The 19,553-nt window shown below is 31.3% G+C and overlaps 1 protein-coding gene across 4 annotated transcripts in view; it reads left to right on the top strand.

The window, feature by feature from the left end:
* Positions 1-596: 596 nt before the first annotated feature.
* LOC106709439 (irregular chiasm C-roughest protein-like) overlaps positions 597-19,553 on the top strand; it is a 40,669-nt gene continuing 21,712 nt past the window's right edge. For 3 of the 4 annotated variants that reach the window (XM_045684628.1, XM_045684626.1, XM_045684629.1), the window contains exon 1: positions 10,005-10,181. The gene's annotated coding sequence lies outside the window, so the exon portion shown is untranslated. Of the gene's footprint in view, positions 634-10,004; positions 10,182-19,553 lie in introns of those variants that run through there. The other variant, XM_045684627.1, reaches the window with a different exon arrangement.

The raw sequence follows: 19,553 nt of genomic DNA, 5'->3' as shown, positions 1-19,553 counted from the left end.
TTTGATATATCTTAGTTTATGTGAAAAATGTTGTGTTCCATCTAAGAAATCAGTGTTTCTCCTGCCCAATTTTATACTTGGTAAAATGTTTCATTATATATTTCATTTCTTCTGTAAACAGTAGATCTGTGGTCTAAAGAAGTTAGCTATCCCTGCTCTATCTCATAACTTGGACCTTATTTAATATATATATAAGGATATTGTTGAGTTACATGCACGCGTGCTTTTCAGCATTGGACTACTAACTCGTTATTATAATTTCAATTTGAAAAAGCTTTTTGAAAATTAACGTAATAATGTATTATTCAAATGTTTACGCTAAAAATACTTTTTATGAAGTAACTTGTTATATTCACTTATAACCTAAAAAACAATTAAAAACATTATTTTATAAAACTGCAGGTTTAAAGTATAAGTGAAACTCCGATGGTAGCATTAATATTGAGTTGAGGATTACAATTGTCTTTCAGATGAATTGATTAATAACGAAATAGTTGAAGAACTTATCCCTTTTAAGTACTTTTTTCCTTTTTTACCGCGCTGTTTTTAATGTAAAAATTGTAAAGTAACATTATAATTGATACGTAAATTTTATTTTTTAGGTCAAGGTGAAGACCTCAAGCCGTCTTCTAGGTAAGTAGAAATATGTATCTATCACATGAATAATTAAGCCTATATCGTGTTTGTTTTGAAAGTGGGACAATGTCAACAGTACCATTACGTATAATATCATAGATTAATTAACGCCGGTGAATAGGTAAAAAACAGAAGCGTCAATTGAGTTTGACATTTGTTAACTGTCATAATTTTATCTGTCATTTCGTTTTACTATAAATTAAAAATTAAATATTTATTTAATCTATATTATGTTATTACTATGTCTGTCAAAAATACATATGTGCATTCATTTAATTTTAATAATTGTTAAAGGTTCTTACGTCCGCACTCATAGAAATATTGTTATCCTTTCTTGGTGTAGTTTTAGTTTAAGAAATATACACTAATGTGCACTCTTAGTGATCATTTATCATCTCTGAATGCGACCTTTAACCATTGAGAACTAGTTTCATTGTGTTTTTAAAAAAAAGTTAATCTACAAGTAATTAAGTATTATATCAAGTAGTACTTTTACATGTCTTTTTATAGTGTCGTAATGTCTTTATAATCGATGTCCCAGAACTAATAGCATATCGATATCAAACAGTATCTGATAAAAGCGAGTATTTCCAGTCATTAGTGTCAGACCGAATGGGGATTTGTAGAACACAAATCCGCAGCAATTAGATGCTTTAAGTGCAAGACCTAAACGTGCTTACATGCTGAGATGGACAATACATTAACGGAAATCTGTGCCATAGTGATGAGAATAACGATTATATATCGATATTTGTAACGACTAAGTAATTGATACATTTTTATAGATTTTAATAACTGATAAGTAGATCCGTACAGATTGGTAATCGCAAAAAGTAAATAAATTGGATAGGAACAGGGAACAGGAACAGGCTTTTATCAGTAAATATTTCGTATTTAACTATAGTATAGTAGTGCCTCAAGTTATAAACTCATTTGATAGTTTAAAGTGTGTCTTCAGGTGCTTAAGTTATACCTTCCTTAAAGGCCGGCAACGCATCTGCGATTCCTCTGGTATTGCGGATGTCCATGGGCATCGGTTCAAATAACTTTTTGCGGTCCGTTGCTCGTTTACCTCCTTCTACAATAAAAAAAAAATTAAAAATCAAAGAGAATAGCCGTTGTATTCTAAAAATTGTCTGCTGTTAAACATCATCCAGATTAGTTCAGCCAGTATACTTGTATACTGTATACGAACATGTATTCATCCATCCAAAATTTCGTATTTATGTTATTTGAAAGACTGAAGAAGCGTTGTCCAACTTTTATGCGCTGACTTGCTTTTGCCCGCAACTTCTTTCGCTCAGAATTAAAAAAATTACTAAGTAGCCTATGTGTTCTTCTAGCCATCAATCCATCCATCTATATATTCGCATTTATAATATTAGCAAGATTGCTTTAACAACTGAACCATTTTAAAACAAGATAAGATTATTTCATTCGATATAAATAAAATCAACGCATCTGTAAATAACTGGTACGATGACCCCAACATAATATAGGAATGTTTATCGACGGTATTTTAAATGTCAAACTTTGACAGTTATGGCTTTAAAGTTTATAATTAATTTAAAAACTAGTAATAATAATTAATAGCGATATTAAAAAAAATACTAGGAAACTCCGAAATTCGGTTTGCGCTTCAATTTATACAACTTTTCGTCTATTTTCGACCAATTGATTTTTATCAATGTTTTTTTTTTATATATTGAAAATTAATTGTGCGAAAAACATTTATTAACAAAACAAATGGTAGAGAAATGAAAATGGCGACGCACCATAAGTAAAGAGGTTTTGATTTTATTTGTGTGACGTAATTATATAATATTTATTGACACTACATTTGAACTATTACTTAAGAAGTAAGATTTAATCAATTTGTGATCTAATAAACCAAAAACCGTTATCAGATCACGTTAACAATAGTTACATTAGCTACACAAAACAATTTAATTAAATTAACTATGTTATAACGTTATAACGTTTCAGTTTAAACGTTTTACCAAGCCGTTATATTAACCAGTTATGATTTAAAATTATTTTTTATTAAATCATGTCAATGAATGTGGTTATTTCTGTTTATGCTAATTTAAATTAAAAATTGTTTTCGGGTTCGTTTACATTACACAAGAGTTAGCGATTTTTATTTAAATTTTATTAAAGTAAATATAAGGCATTTTTATTCTAATCGTTAAATCTAATAAATAGATGACTGAATTTCAGCTATTCTCTCTAAAAAAAAAATTGAAATGAAAATATGTTTCTGTACGGGTGTTTTGAAAGTGGAATTTCACGGTCATTAGTAGTAATTTTATATTTATTTTGATTATTATGTTTCAGATGACACTGTTGTTAATAAAAGGCATGTTTTTGGAAATTTATAAAAAACGTATCAAGAGAGTCAAGCACATATAAAATGATTACTTAAATTATTTAATAACGAAAGTTCAGTTCTGAAAAGATGGCTTTAATTTTTATTTTTTATCGCTAAAGCGTTAACATAACCTTACCTTTATATTGTGAGCCGTAAAACGCTAGCATATATTTCGACTAGTTCGACATCCAATTAGCTTAATTACTTTGACGGGTTTGCTATTAAAGTCGTGAAGAAACTTGACTGACTACCAGTTTAGTGTCTGTTTAAGTGATCTGTCGCTTTAAATACCTAACGGAACATGTTTCAACCAAACATTTTGAGTGTCTGACTGTGAATCTCAAGTGTCGTGATTAATGTTTGCCAAAACTGAGATAATAAAATGTTACAAGTTTCCTTGATTTCAAATTATTTTAACACATAAAAAACATAGGATATTAACGCAATGGGAAAGGATTCGGATATCTTACTCTCAAGAATATTTAATCTAACCTAAACCTAAACCAAAAAAGTTTGAGAACCACTGCACTGATCAATGCAGTGGTTCTCAAACTTTTTTGGCTATAGAACCCTATTTTGTCCTAGTGAATTTAAAAAGTAAGATTAACAATTTTAGTAGTTGCCTACAACATCGTATACGCAGAATTGAAAAAAAAAACTAGTAATAAAAATAAATACGTAACCCGAAGAAACCCGAATTCAAATTGGTTCAGTAGTTTCGGAGTCTATTCAATGTAAACAAACAAACAATCAAATCTTTCCTCTTTATAATATTAGAATACAAATAAATTTTATAACATTTTCATTTTCATTAACTAGAGGAGGCAATTTTGTTAACTTGCAATGAAATTTTAATGTTATATTTATAAAAGAACATCATTTATTACCTCTTTTCATATCTCGTTTATAAAAAAAATGTTCAACATTTTTTACTGAATTAATGAAAAAAACGAGATCCGTAGCTTTTCACAGCGGAAAGGTTATCAAAGGGTGCCTTATATTCGTCAGGTTGTCAATCACTTAAAAACTATAGGCCGAATGGTTTGCGTTTTTCTATTCGGCGAGAGACTTTTCCATTTACAATTCAACGTGGGATCAGAAAATGTATATATTTGACTTCGATACATTCTGCTACCTTTGACTTACCTCGTATTTTTGAGTAAAATAGTATACGAAAGAAAATAAACAAGGATTTGAATATGTCAGTTAATGTTTGGAGATTGAAAGGCAGCTCAATAAGAATAATAAAGTCATCTAAAATTCCAACTAAAGAAGCGCCAATAGCCCAATGCTAAGGTACCGACGTCACGCGATCGTAGATTTGAAAGTCATTCGATTACTGTCATGTACTATATTCTAACACAAGTCTAGAGCTTAGTTGGAATGATTACAAGATGAGTAAATTAGTGGTTGCCCGCGAATTTGTCTACTTGAAATTTAAAAAAAAATGCAAAAAATTTTTACGTCAAAATTGGTCCAGGCGTTTCGAAAATTACTTAGAACAAACAAGGTTTTGAGATTAAAAAAAAACAAGTTAAGAGAAATAGGTATCACAAAAATACTTAATATTGTTTCTTTTGCAACGAGATCTGTATTAGGGTCCCTAATTATGCTGTTATAATCCGGGATATAAGCGTGGTTTATTATATTTATTTTGCAATAATAAATGCGCAATGAAGCAAACTTACATCTGACAATTAACACGTTCCTTCTTGTACATGTCGGTTATAAATGTGAGACAGTTGGTAGATTGCAGACTGAGGTAGGTTCGTGTATCTCAAAGGAATCTCTTGTGAGACATTAAAAGGGGCTGCTTTACATTCAGAACAAATTACCTTAAATGTAATTCGCCGTCTACATAACCTAAAGCCAATAGCACCTATGTAAATGTTAGTAACGCAATTTACAGAAAAAATCTTTATTAAGATTTATTACGCCACATATAAAAGCAATAGATCTACACATATTAATAAAATAGGAGTGTCTATATGTAACATAAAAAAATTTATATCTCGTAAACATGATGTATTTGAGTTGTTGATTGCTGAAAACCAATTTTTAAAATAAATTTTTGCCTATTTCCGCAAGGGCGTTTTTTTGGGGTGATCTCGGGAATGGCTGAACCTATTTCAACAGGACTTTGACGGCTAAGTACGAGTAGCTGATGGACGCAGGCATGTTATAGGTTACTTTTTTAAATTCGGCGCTGACGAAGTGGTGGCAAATAGCAACATATCGCAAATTTAATGCCAACAATGTACTGTATGATTCATCTTGTTTAAGTGGCTACTTTCACAATAAATTGTAACAAAAATAGTGACAACTTCAATGAATTTCATCCATAAAAAAGCTAACAAAATTAAACTCTTAACAAAATGACATTTAAAAGGATACACATGTTCTTAATTTAGATGCTATTGAAATTTCACCCTTATTACCTTTTGCCATAAGGATATTTTATTCTATATTTAGATTTAGGCATTGAGCACCCTAGGTCTTTAATTATAGAGAATGGTTTCCCATGCCTTAGCCACGTGGGTTTATCGAGATGGATGAGTACAAAAAAAATGTCACCGTATGATTGTGAATATCGACAAATTTTAATCTTACCAGCGAATTCAATATATCTAATATATAGAGAAATCAAATTCTATCATTAGGGATGTTAACATTGAAGGTAAAAATCGATTAGCCAAAAATCGATTTAAAAAAAATAAATTTATTTTATTAGATTTAAAAAAAATTAAACATTCATTTAAACACAAAAAATATTATAAATATATATTTTTTGTGTTTGTGTTGTATCACAAAAATATTATAAATATATATTTCTAATATCATAAACAAGCTGTGCTCGTGATTTTGTCCGCGTGAGATACTGTTTTCGTTCCAAAAAAATCGTTAAAAATGTACAAAAAACGATTTTTTTTTTCAAAATCGATTATTTTTTTAACATCCCTAGTTTTTAATCTACTAATAACTTACGTCAAATAGTAAAAGTATTCTTTTTTAATAAGATAAGGGGGCAAACACGCAGCGGGAACATCGAGGTGTTTAACGACGCTTCAATTCATCAATCATCCGTAAAATTGTGAAGAAATATATTTTCTAAACAATAGTATTTTTTCACTATGAGCAGTTTACTCTGTTGATTACAGTTTGACAATTTAATCGACATATTATAAACCAAATAGAAAACGTTAAATGTGTCTTGTATACGGTTAATTTAGATGACAATTTTTTTGTTAGTTTATAACACTAGTAAAGTTTTCAAATGGTTATGTTCACAATCGTACAGTGACATGTACTCGCTCTGTTGCATTGCGGACAAATTTAGCGAGAGACTGCGAAAAACGGACAAAAAGTTGAGCCAGACGTTCTCACCCTTTTTTTTAAAGGCGAAATTTTCCGAGTATATCAAGAATTAAACCGGGCACCGGGCACATTCGGTTTGTAAAGCGGCGTTTTTTTTTTTCAAAGTTGTAAAGTGACATTTTTTCACTTCGTCAGGACTTTTCAGTTTTGTTCGAAATACGGGAAAAGTTTTAATTGCTTGTGCATTTATTAAATATACTTTCGCATTTAAAAGGTTAAATTTTTAACCTTTTGAATGCGAAAATCAAAGATTCTGATTTATGTTGTGCATTTATTCGTATCATAGAAGTACAAGTGAAACTCTACAATTCTAACAAAGCTTTTTAATTTTCTTCAAATATTAAAGCCAAAACCAACAAAAAAAAACATTAATATCCATTATCCATCCAAAGATTTTTGAGGTCTAAGAAGATACCAGAATGAATCTATCACAGACTGGAAAGACCAGTTTTTAATTAAATATGAATTACGTAAGAACATTAGATAAACAAAACTGTCTTCCATTTTTGAGTTGTATCGTAAATTAATGGGGAGAAAAACTGAAAGCTCTATGTAGGTGGCTCCAGCGCCAAGAGTCCGTTGTCTTCTATTATTTGTCAAAATTTTTATAAATGGTTCTCGCGATTTTTCATTATATTTAAAAACGTATTCATTATTGACAGTATTGGGGCTCCGAAGCCGGAATGCATCCACAGATGGAAGAAAGCATTTTTTTTTGTGAGCAAAAGGCAGTTTTTTTTTTTTTTTTAAATCATTCACAATTTTCTTATGTATAAATCGTATATTATCTTACTTCTTACTTAATATTATAAATGCAAATGTTTGGATGGACGGATGGATAGATGTTTGTTTGAAGGTATCTCCAGAACGGCTCAACGGATCTCAATGAAAATTGGCATAGATGTAGAATGTAGATCATAGTCAAGAAGAACTCATAGGCTAATTATTATGTTTTTTTTAAACTACTTGAGGACGGAGTCGCGGGCGACAGCTAGTATTTAATATCCATATTTATCCAACAAGGCAACAGTTTAAATGTCTGTAGTATAAATCATGGTAACACAATTTATAGTCATACCCGTTGTAGGATAAACTGTAAATCACAAATTGTAGTGAGCAAGAAAACATAAATTTAAATTTTGATAGCATTTCACAATACCCAAATCTGACTACATAAATAAAGTAAAACTACAAATTATTTAAGATCTTAATTGATCTAGAGAGGACATTTTATAATCTTTAGAGAATTTTAAAAGCAAATCTTTAACTGGATTGATAATTATTCCTTACATTAAAAAAAATATTTTGGAGTAAACTAACATTGTTACTATCGACTCCATAGTTTCCTGTTCTTTTTTTATTGACTCGCACGTCGCGTTCCGATTCATTTGTTCTTGACATCGCGTGAATTTTTGAAGGAAACGCTTTGTTTCATAATACATCATCCATTGAACAGGGACTTTTGAGATCACTTTCTGTTACAATACGTGTCTCTATTTTGTCTATCATTCCATTTTCAAATTAAGAATGTGTAGCAGTCACTTCTTTTTGACAGCCATTTTTTATCGAATATTGGTTTAAATGTCATTTCTGTGTTATATGGATATGCCTTTAAACGGTTTGTGCTGTCTTCATCTTATAAGGAAGAAATTTTAGTCTGCAATTGATTTGTGCTCTACATTCCTGTGACCAGTACTTTGTTCGCTTAAAAACATTAAGGGATATAGCAAAGATATAGTATTACAAAGCAAGACTATTTACAAAGGTATTCAAAATGCTTTTAGCGTGAATAAATTTAGAATCTTTCTCTTCGGTAAATATGCGGTAGGTGTTTTTAAAGTTAAATGTGTCCCCTCTTTACTTATAAATACCTTTCGTCCCCTACCCTGTTGTCAACACCCTCTGAGGTCTATGGTCACGAAGATAACAATACAAAGCTTAAGATAAAAATAGAAAAATAATTTACAATATAGTCAATTTATATTTGACACCCATATGTATGTATCAGTTATAGCCTGACCAGGAAATTAGAAAACCGGGTGCTACAATTTCCTTTGATATACCAATATTTTTTATCTATTGACACGAATACTATAATTTCTAGGTAGCCTTTAGAATAAATAAAAATAAAACATCGTTAAATATTAGATCAAAGATTTTTTTCAAATATCTATAGTCGGGTACAATGAAGTGATTTCATTTTATTGACAGCTTTGCTTCGTTTAAGAAGGTGATCCTCTTTTTATCGTTTTTTCTATTGACCATAAGGTCCGTCTATTGTTATGGAATTGTCATATAAATTTATCTTTAGTACATTTGCCTTATTTTGCGGTATAATAGTTGCAGAAAAATGCTTTGCATCTACGAAAGTAACCAATACTTTCTTACTAATATGTTTAGGGTGTAATTATCTTTGTTTGGTTACAAGATTAGGTCTTTTTTCCAAGTTTTTTGTTATATCAAACTAAATAATTTCCTGGACACAATCTTTATTAAAAATTAAATAATTTTATTTCCTAAACTGCCTATTTTATGTCGTTTTAATAAAAAAAGAGGGTAGATTTGTTTGTTTGTTAATTTGGATTTAATAAGCTCCGAAACTACTGAACCGATTTGAAAAATTCTTTTACTGTTGGGAAGCTGCACTATCTCCAGTTGACAAAGGCTGTATTTATTACTAGATTTTTTTAATACAGCGCGAAAGAAGTCGCGTGCAAGAGCTAGTGTAGTATAAATTTTAATTTGAACACATTGCCAGGCTTCACCATATGTTTTCACACATTAACCGACTCAAAGACGTAACTATGATTCATGAATGATGGGAACATTACGAAAAAACTGTATGACTCACCATTTGGTCGAAAATACGTACGCGGTACATTGCCTACAGGAAATTAAAATTTGCATATGGAAACTTTTAATAAAGAAGTCAATTAAGGGTTAACGCCGACTCGTCAAATCATTGCCCACTCGGCACCGCTACGCCTTGCGATCGCCGCAGCATCCACTCGTCTCCACCTCAACTTCGCCTCTCAGTAATGCGCGTTAACCTTAGAACAAACGACTGATCTAATATTTGTCTGCCTCAAGTAAATCTGCACTATACTTTAATAACCCTATTCGTAATCTATTACAGTATGTGCTCTCTAACTGTACCTTTAAGCCTGTTTGGTTCCGATAGACAACTTCGTTCACGTTAACTGAACTAATTAGATTGTTCATTGACGGTTTATAAAAATGACTATTAAAAATAACAACTGATGTTCTTAGTATTGTTGATACAATACTTATGAGAGTAGTTGGATCTTACTCTACTTTTTTTTGAACAGTTTCTACGTTTCAAAACGTTTTCTATCGATATTACTGTGAATTTGAACAGTCTTTACATCTTTTTAAGAACATTAACTCTTTACCAGTCAATAAGCTATTATCAGATTTGTGATTTCTGCTGTTAATCCTCCCGACGGAAAATTATTTTTTTTTGGTGATCTTTTACCCTAAAATGGGGAAGGAAGTTCTACAATAAGCCCTCCAATAGTCGTCCGGGCTTTCATGAAACAGAGTCTTTACAAGGGGGCGTATTCTAAAAATATACATTTGAATATCCTAAGCGCACGTTTTCGAGTTCGAGTTAGTCACGTACTCGACGCGCCCGACTCTCGTTCGGGGAAATTCCGAAATTCGAACTTCGAATTCTTTTGTTTCGAATCCCGAAAATGATCGAGTGTGTTTAAAATATACTGTCCAATATTTTTATTGAATTTGTGAAGGATTTTTTTGTGTTTTATGTACACTAGAGGTGAGTTTTTTCAATTACGATGATAAAATGTATAGTAAAATGCTCGTAAATTAAGTGATATTAATAGTACGTGTATTTTTATTGATTTAAAAATATTTGCAATAAATTTTATCTTTAAATTAAAGTTGATTTAATATAAAAATTGTGACACAAAAAGCTCCGGTAGTTTAGCTTTTCTCCGTCAGAGTTATTGAAAAATAGAAAAGAATTGGCAAAGTCGGCCAATGACCCCATTTTCTCATTTAGAATAATTACATATAGTCGGAAAAGTGGGCATAATAAATTTCTCCGCGTGCTCTATTTTTCTTGCTTTTGAATTCAATAAAGTTTTCTACGTAAGCTTTTATTGGCCTTGGAAATTTTACTTTATAGAAACTTTTTAATTGCTTATTGTTTATTTAAGGCGCTCTATTTTTCTTTCTCTCCAACCTATTGGTAGTCTATAGTTTTTTCTTTTTAAAAAATTAAAAAAATATATATAATTTATAAGTAAATGTGTGTTTTGGTTTTAGTAGAATAAAAAGGACAAAATAAGTTCCAATCACTGAGGGAATTGGCGTAATTGTCAACTATTTTCCCGCCATTTTTGTGACGTCATCAATCTTTCCGGACATGATGTATCGCTTCTTCGCGCTCAAATATTTGTACCTAATATTTTATACAAACTTATAATAACAATATATTTTTAGTTTTATTTCTTACAGTACGCGTAATAACTTAGACTTCCGTTTTATACTTTTAAGTAAGAATAAAAAAAATTAACTTTCTATTAATAGACTAAATAGAAAAATACTTAGTTAACGTATACTTAGTTTAGTGTAGGTACCGACTATAGTCTGAAACATTATTTCACTATCACAAATATTAGCCTTATTTTTTTGTAGCCAGACTTTATATATAGATTATTCTAACGTTATTAATTTTAAGAGAGTTATGTGTATTAAGTTATATATATAAAAAGATAAAAATTACACAACAATTTCACATAATAAACCTAAAGACCATCTTTTTCATTACCCGCTTACGTCATTCCATGAAACTTATGACACAAGACGAAGCTATAAACTAGAATAAAAGCACTGCCCTATTAAATTGCAAAGTAGGTTAATATCACAATATATTATACTAGTATTTTCTTGTTTAAAAATCTTATAAATATATCTCTTTTAATATAATAATGTCAGTTAAGTAAATTTAAAAAAGGAAAATGACAATTTTTTTATATATATATAAAAAACCTTGGTGTACTCCATATTTACTCGAAAAGTATGGAATAAATAATGAGTACAGTTGCCTCATTGACTTATTCCAGTCAAGTAGAATATTAAGGGAAGTGAAGCTCTTAGGATCACAACAAATATCAATAGATAGATAAGCATAAGTTACAAATAATCATAATCTGTACTAAAAACGTCAAGGTATCTTAATGGACTTTAATTACATATGTGCAAATCTTAAAATGGACTCAAGTGGACTTTAATGGGAATCAATAAATTTATTACGATTACATCCTGTCAAAATCGAATTCTGCATTAACAGAATCCATTAAACGGTAATGTAATTTAAAAGATAAAATGATCGCTTAAATTCAGAAGGACATTCAGATATTTAATGGGACATTTAGAGAACTTACGTTTGTTTGTACAGCGTCAAATTCAACGACAAATCTCATAAAATCTTACTTCTTACTTAATATTATAAATGCGCATGTAATTATAAATGGATGGATTAATATTATAAATGGATGGATGTTTGTTTGAAGGTATCTCTGTAACGGCTCAACGGATCTTGATGAAATTTGGCACAGATGTAGAACATAATCTGGAAGAACGCATAGACTAATTAATATTTTTTTAATTCCGCGCGGACGGAGCCGCGGGAAAAATCTATTTTGATATATTTTGTCGGTGATGTTACGATAACGCATATCGCAAATGTTCGTGATAGACCCTGTAATATGATCATATACTAGGCAATCTACAGAAGACTAGGAAACCTATCAGTACCATCATTTATCGTCAGAAAAATGTCAATGTAAGAAACGGTTTCACTCGACCTCCGAGTTTTTCGGTACAACTTCAACTGGACTCTCAGCGGAATAGTTTCGTTAACCATAAAATATTGCTACGCCGGATGTCGCAGTCGACAAACACATTCCTACAAATAAGGAAAAAAACCTCAAAACATAACGAACTGGACTTCTGAGAAGTATTGTTTATGTAAAAAAATGTCTGTTTTTATTTTCAACGTTTAAAAGCTTGTATTCCAGATTTTAATGAGTAACCTTGTGTTCGAATAAACATTAAAATTTGGCATCTAAATAAAAAGAACTATATTAAAGACTTAATTTATCAAAAACATATGGTCGAAGTTCGAACTATACTAATATTATAAATGCGAATGTTTGGATGGATGGATGGATGTTTGTTTGAAAGTATCTTCAGAACGGCTCTATAGATCTTGATGAAATTTGGCATAGATGTAGATCATAGTCTAGTAGAACACATAGGCTTATTATGTTATGTACTTTTTATGTTTTTTTAATTGCGCGCGGATGGAGTCGCTGGCAACAGCTAGTAAGACATATAGAAGACATTGAGGCTAAAATAAAATTTGTTTTAAGGTGATAGGTTGTGCTGGTGGTGCTGTCAAGTCTCACATGACCTTGTCTTTCCCTCAGAGGGATGGCTCTATTTTGAAAATTCCCCCCCATCCCGAAAAAAAGGTCAGCTATTAAATTTAGTTGCTATGATTCTTAAAAGTATATGTAAAAATCTGTAATATAAAAACGTTAGTCGTATATTTACATTACACACTTTAGTAGATATTTTCTTAAGAATGATAACAACACTACATATATATTCTAATAAAGATAGTATTCCTTTTAACTGTGTACACATTAGACATATCTCGCGCGGTCTCAGAATAGGACCCCGACGTTCTCAGTTTGTTTTACTTTTGTTTCCCATTCCCATCTAAATGTGTACGAACGTTGAACTTTCGAGGGGTCCACAGATAGCGTATTAATACTGAAATAGATCTCAAATACATTAACAAATACACTCTTACCACCTGGATTGGTTTGTCTATTTGAAGCAAAAAAAACCGTCTAACCAATCTCAACCGCTTCCAACTTATTAACATTATATCAAAGCTTTTTCACTTTTTGTCGCTACCAATAGTTTAATGTTAACTAAGAAGTAGTATCTATAGAAACTAACAGAAAACAAATCGATGGATGTGAAATATGAGTGGGTTGATATGTCGCATACCAAGTGAATATCATGTTATTGCCCACGCGTGGTATTCCACCGCAATCCCACGTTGTGATAATGCGGTTGAAAGTTAATACTAGCAAATATAGAACTAGCCTAAATCACTCGTTTTTTGAAACGTATCATAAATTTATATTAATAAAGTTTCTAATTTAAGTGTTTATTGGTAGCATTGTTTTCGATCCCAACCACTCTAAAATGTTCTATCGTTCACTAACGTTAGCTAAGCACTTCAGCAGCAACTAAACATAAGGTATAACTGTAATTTGATTAATTAAGATTCTAATTTTAGTATGTTATCAATATTCAACCGCACACTGATGTGGAGAAGCTCCAGCAGCAACAAAACGTAGTAATATTAGAAAAATTTCGATCATTAAGGTGTCCGATCTCAACCACTCTACAAAGTTCCATCATAATACCGGGCAATAAGCCACGGGGGCGTTGTAGAGTGACATTTGATATTTTTTAATGGGACCACACGCAAACGGTGTCGTGTGTTAGAAATATTGCGTGGGCGTTCCATACAAATTGTATCGGTCCATTTAAAATTACGATAATTAATATAACAAGTGATGACGCAATAGGGTACTTTATTGCGTAATGTTTCTTAAAATTTAATTCACTCGGTGGTTCAGAATTAATTTTTATGTGTCAAGTTTGTTTTATAACTTTGGGTGATTGTTTTAAATTATTTTAGGTTATTAAAGGGTTAAGGAGCTATGTTTGTTTAGAAGGTAAATGGCAGTTACAGTTTTATTGAAATGTCTTCTTAAAAAGAGGGATGTTTTAACACCCTATTAGAAATAAAATATCTTCTTACCTCTTAAATTTTTTTTTAGCGATTTGTGTGCCTAGTTATTTTAGATCGTCGAGGACACATTTTATTCGTCTGTAAGTTTTTTTTACTGTGGGTCTAGCACGAAAATTTTTGACTCGCCTTCAATCGTTATCATTGTTAATTTTGTTAAAATTAGTTTGAGATTTTTGGTTTTCTTTACGCCCGACAGGGGGCGCTGAAAATTTTGCCAATGACGATAAGATGGCGATTGTCACAAATATTCGTGCTAGGTCCACTGTTAGTTTACGGCCTTTTATCGTTTAAGAAATGAAATGTATTAAAAATATGTTAGATGAGTGAAAAAAATCGATTATTTAGGTCGTTATTTCGTAACTTTGTATGGTCAGTTACTCGTTGTTGCTACACCAATCTTTGCTCGCCGGGGCTGGTCCGGACCGACAATGATGGATTGTGAATCGCACACAACAAATGCATTTACCAGGTCCGCGTGATATCTCGACAAAATGTACAACTTTATAACTATGTTTGGACGTGCTTGAGTGTATTTAATGGCTTGCTACATCACGCTACGAAACTGAAATTATCTGTAAGTTGAAATTCAGTAATTTAAATTTACGATTATACTTTCATTTCAAATTTATTTAAAACTAAATTTACAAAATATTTTGTTATAAGTAACTACAGGTTTTATTTATCTAAATACTTAAATATCTATACTCGTATATAATTAATGTACACATAATAATAAAAGTGGAGTCTTTATGTAATATCCAAAAAATGACATTTTTCATACATATGATGTTTTTGATTTACTAATAACTAGCTTTAACCCGCGACTCCGTCCGCGCGGAATAAAAAAAATGCACACAAGATAAAAAAGTTCCTATATCCGTCTCCTAGTTTTAAGCTACCTCCCCATCAATATTCAGCTAAATCAGTTCGACCGATCTTGAGTTATAAATAGTGTAACTAACACGACTTTCTCTATAATATAGAAGATGAAAAACTAATTTTTAAAATGTTTGTCTGTCTGTATGTCAGTCCGCAAAGCCGCGTTTGATTCCAGATAATCTCAAGAACTGGTGGAACAATTTTAATGAGACTGACGGGATGGTAGCTGATGCACACGGGCATATTAGAAGCTACTTTTTTAAATCCTGCGCAGTATCCTGAACTCTGTTATTCTCCATGCCATCGTTATATACATTTCATCTCATACATTCTCTTTTAATAAATAGAGATAATAATTTACTTTCGAGCAGATATTTCAATTGTAGAAACTTACGGAGAGAGACTACAATTATTTTTATAAAATAAAAAAACGTTCAGTAATAAATCCGAAATTCTTTCGTTGTATAATTTCATGAATAAATATAAGGGGCGCCTTTAAAAACAATTACGGCAATGAAAATTGGCCCTCAAGTCAGCTAGTGACGACCACCTACTGTTTTGTTAATTTATAGCCAAAGAAATACGTAAAATTAACTCCCTGTTTGTGCTTAAGTGTGAACAGGGGTTTTTTTTATAAGTTTAAGGGAAGTGTTTATTAGTCACAATGGGTTTGTAAAAGAGTTTTATATATAGTGATTATTCCATCGACCCAAATATAAGAGTGAATAAAAGTATGTTTGTATAGTTCTATATCAGCAACTGTGAATGTGACTCTTTCTTACTAATATTATAAATGTGAATGTTTAGATGGATGTTTGTTTGAAGGTATCTCCAGAACGTCTCAACGGATCTGGATGAAATTTGACATGGGTATGGAACATAGTCTGGAAGGACACAATTTTTTTAATTCCTCGCCAACGGAGTTACGGGTAACAGTTAGTTATTTCATAATTTTAAAGTTGTGGGTTGATATTCATTCGATCTATGACCTCATATTAAAAAGTTATAGTTAACTATTTCTCGCTTAATTTTTTATTACAGACGCTTACAGCTAACGCACTAATGACGTAATTCATTAAAAATAAAAAATTACATTTTAAGTACACTCAAGAGCAAAAGTTTAGCGCGTGTAATAGTGGGCGTGGCAATATAATTGATAGGCGCACGAGTCATTAATCATTAATTTTCTTATCCCACGAATAATTAAAGCGATAATTAAAAGCAATCCTTTAATGGATTTCACGAGCCACGTATAATCAACATTTATGTTGGCCACAATTGTTAAATTGAGTTGCGTAACGTGTGATATTGTTTATCTCCGTGTGTGGGGGCCTTTATATTTTGTAATTACTTTGGCGCGATGTAAATGTAATAAACAAGTGTTATTAAAAACTTTTGTTATGTTCTTGTTAATAGAGAACTAAAAATATAATAAAGACAAACTATTCGTTAAGACGATTCAAATGAGCACAAACTTGATGAGTTTGTGTTGATTCATTGAGAAGTTCCTATGACCACTTTCCAGTTTCATCATCAGATCATCACCATATCGTCATAATATTGCATTGTCACACGATTTACATATGGATGTAAAATTTCAGTTCAATCAGCAACAGGAAACTAAGTAATTTAATTTGCAAAATTTGATAACAAACATCGGGACAGAATCTAAATAAAAGCTTGTTATTTTACACTGTCATCCTCTCATTTATTAAAAAAGGGGTCACACCATTAATATTTTTGTACTTTAGCAGTGGATACCTACGCTTATTTAAATACTAAGTATAATAATACAAGGATAGGACTAACGTAGAAATCAAACCCTGAACTTTATACACTAACACTAGAACATATCATCTATACAGTAAATAATTATATGTCCGTATGTTATAAAAAATCAGCTCACTATACCCCCCTCAGGGGCTCAGAGCCTATCCCAATTTCGGGGTGACTAGGCCAGGCCAACCACACTGGCCCAGTGCAGGTTGGTTGACTTCACACATATCTTTGAATTTAACGGAACGGCTTTGCGTTTAACGGAAAATATTTATTTTTAATTTTGTCTGTCCGTCCGCAAATGACTGAAAAGATTTTGACCTAACTTTTACTGGAAGATAAGAGTAAGTTAGTCTATTTTATTCTGTACTGACCAAGTCTCGAACGAAAGTTAGTTTAAACTAAAATGATGTTAGGATATAAATGAAAAATATTATGAATGAAATTTTAGTATAGTAAATATAATGGAAATATTTTTCAATGAAAGGATAAAAAAAACAAACTATCAATTCATGGGAACTGGCAACCATCTTGGCCGCAGACCGCGACAATTAACCGAAGTACACATAATTATAAAAAAGTAGGCGTTAAAATAATATTTGTCCCGACCACATGCGCCAGCGATATGGTAAGTAAAAACATAGAGCTTACGAATTTAGAAGGGACTAGTGGTAATTCATTTACAAAACGTTTTTAAGGATATTTTTGAGTTTGATTACTATTTAACTAATATAACTTGTATATCCCAACTCATCATCATCATCAACCTGCCCTTATCCCTATGGAGGGTCGGCACAGTATGTACTACTCCATACATCTCTATCAGCCGTCATATCTGAATTTACCCCCTTCTTACGCATATCCTCTTTCACACAATCCATCCATACTTTCTTTGGTCTTCCTCTACCTTGTATATCCTGTATATCCCAACTAAATTTCCAATATTTTAACCTTTAAATAAAAATAAAAATTATTAAAAGATTGCTTTATTTTTTTTTTAGAAAGTAAAACATCTTTTTTTAACTATGACTTAATTTTTTTTATGACAGCTATTCATTTAGCAGGTATCAATGACTGTTTTTCAGCCGACTTCAAAAAGAAGGAGGTTATCAATTCGACTGAATTTTTTTTTTATCGTATGTTACGCCACTTTCAGTGGTCGCATACCCTTGTATCGAGATTACACTGTCACCACATGGCCGAGGCATGTGCGGGACACATTAGTATTATCTACTTAACATCTGCATTACCACTGAATTATTTTAACATTTTAAAACGACAAATTTAAAAGATAAATATGTGATTGTTTATTGATTGGAAGTAAAATAAACTTGTAAATTAAGTTTAACATGATTCCTAGTTTTACGTGAGCTAGAATATAAATCGAATATAACTTTATAATTAAAAATATACTGATTTTTACCCTTTTATGCTACAAGTAACAATTACACGAACATACTTGAAAAGCAGTTCTATCTTTGTATATATATCGTAACGATGATAAGTGTTATTTCAAAACGTGAATTCTATTTGTTTCGATGTAAACTTGTTGAAATATTCTGTTTAAAAAAAAAGAAAAAACTTGAAAGGTGTCAAGGGACACCCGGATGGAACGAAGTTCCTTTCAATTAATTAGTGAAGGAACCAATGTTTATTCTATGCATAAAAAACTTAAGTCTTCACAAGAAGTACATTTTATTTCTATGAATTTTCGTTATATATTGTCACGTCGTTGCCATGGTGAAGTAGCGCTCATTCGTCGTTAACATACTTACTATAGCAAAAAGTGTCGTGACAACTTTTCGTAAGAATTTTTTCCGTCTAGCCCCCTTTCACAACACGCGATAAGGAACTTCGTTCCAATATAATAAACGTCCAAACGTAATTAAGATGTTTATTTTGAAACAGTTACGTTGAAATAACCGTTGGATAATTGTCGCTAAACATTAAAATTAAGCAGCAGGCAGCGCAATAAAACGGCTTTGTGTGAATTATGCTAATAATGTACTCGTTTGCATTTTATACTAGCCTAAGTATATTTGTTTGGTATAGCTTATAATCAGAAGTCCAATTAGACTAATGGTTAGAGGTACGGTCTTTCGATCTAACGAATATAAGTTCGAATCTCGGTTTTCGATACCACTAAAATAGTGAAGTGACGGCTGCCTGTAGACATCTTATGCAAACTAAAATTGATAGATGCGTTTTTGCCTATATTGAAAAGAAATAGGATAACGTAAACAAATTAATAATATCTCTCTCCATCTCTCTTTCCTATTTTTTTTAGTCGACTTCAAAAGGTTATCATATTCGACTGTATTTTTTTTTTCTTAGATTGGGTAGGAAAGTAGAACTAGAATTTCCTTTTTCCCTTCCGGCACCATTACTATGCATATAAGCTAAAACATATTAACAAAAAATTATTGCTTATATACTCGATCAGTAGAGTTAAAACTTGATTCTAACACTTTAATAAACCAGACCAAGTGACTATTATAGTAGAACAATTTTATGAATAATTAATGCTTTGAAATATTGACGTTGTAAAACTCTCTCGCAATCTTTTGGTTATTGACGACCACCTGCAGCGGCTGTTGATTTATTTCCTAGTTTAAAGTAAGATAATGT

Source organism: Papilio machaon, chromosome 27, assembly GCF_912999745.1.
Source record: "Papilio machaon chromosome 27, ilPapMach1.1, whole genome shotgun sequence".
Taxonomy (NCBI): Eukaryota; Metazoa; Arthropoda; class Insecta; order Lepidoptera; family Papilionidae; genus Papilio; species Papilio machaon.
The sequence above is the reverse complement of the archived record's forward strand: the minus strand, read 5'-3'. Positions and strand labels throughout refer to the sequence as shown.